Source organism: Puntigrus tetrazona, chromosome 8 (genome assembly GCF_018831695.1).
Source record: "Puntigrus tetrazona isolate hp1 chromosome 8, ASM1883169v1, whole genome shotgun sequence".
Classification (NCBI taxonomy): domain Eukaryota; kingdom Metazoa; phylum Chordata; class Actinopteri; order Cypriniformes; family Cyprinidae; genus Puntigrus; species Puntigrus tetrazona.
The window spans coordinates 22,073,687-22,074,903 of NC_056706.1; the positions used below are offsets into that span (position 1 = coordinate 22,073,687).

Genomic DNA, 1,217 nt, shown 5'->3' on the forward strand with positions numbered 1-1,217 from the left:
ACACCATCAGATCTGGCCGCTCCACCTCGAGAATGGCTTTGTCTTTGGGGATGGCGGCCAAGTCTTTGTATCCAATGACCTGATTGTCCATCCGCGCCTTTGGAGAGTTACAAACAGAGAGGCTGAATGAAAGAAGAGCTTGTCCTCTGAGACGCCTCACGGCTTCCTGGGAACTGGGATGTCGAGCATGTGCTTTACGGCAGATAACAGAACGCACGTGTTATCTGTCAAACCGAAAGTTTAACTTACCACAATGGAGGTGGCTGGGGACCCAGGAGCGCTTGGACCCCGGGAGGACGGGGCCGTCCCTGCCTTGGCGGTGGGAGAGCAGAGCAAAAAGGTCAGAGGTCATCATTTAACTGCTACCATCAAGGGACGTGACATTAGTGAGAAATGAGAACTAGGGGTGACGCCATCAATCAAACTGATGATGCGTGTCGCTCAGCCACGCCCCCTTACCATTTTCACTAAGTGAAAAAAAACCCACTGCAGATCTGATCATACTTTAATGGGTTTACTTTGACAGAAAGACTATATAGAGGTCAGTATCCATTTCCAACATTTTGTAAATTCTAGTGCTAGGAGATGAGGACTGGGGGCAAATAAATAGCTATGAGCTATGAATAAAATATGGTAAAATCAAGCATGTCGGCATTCACGTGTATTACCTTCTGCATGACTGAGGTAAACTATGAAACTCCCTTCTTTGCTCTTCCAGGTACACAGATCTGCAAAAAGAGAACAAAAAGAAGTCTTGAATTATCAGCTGGATATTTAGACATGCTGAATGATGATGGCTAAAGTGGCGTTAAGGCTAACTAATTTAGTTGAGCAGTATTTTATTGTCAAACGATTTTAAGTTATTACGATTAAAAGTTTATAAAAATAAGTTAAATATAAAATGATTAATTGTGATTAATCACTTCCAAAAGTTTTTGTTTGCTTAATATATGTGTGTGTTCTGTGCATATTTATTATGCATATATGTATTTTGACAATTTACATTATAAATAAATATATTTAATATATAAACATACCATATTTTTCTGAATTATATACATGCAGGTGTATTTGTATACATACATACGCAGTATACACATATTATGCAAACAACTTTTATTTTGGATGTGATTAATTACGATTAATCATTTGACAACACTATTAAAATGTTAAGAAATGTATTATTGTTTAATATTATAATTTTATTATTATTTATA

At 37.6% G+C, this 1,217-nt stretch overlaps 1 long non-coding RNA gene across 1 annotated transcript; it reads right to left on the minus strand.

Moving 5' to 3' along the window:
• On the minus strand, nucleotides 1-785 carry LOC122350974. Its single transcript, XR_006251666.1, has 3 exons — nucleotides 669-785; nucleotides 250-312; nucleotides 1-97 (listed from the first exon to the last, which is right to left on the minus strand). It is a non-coding gene; the product is annotated as an uncharacterized LOC122350974 (long non-coding RNA).
• Between the last annotated feature and the right edge of the window lie 432 nt (nucleotides 786-1,217).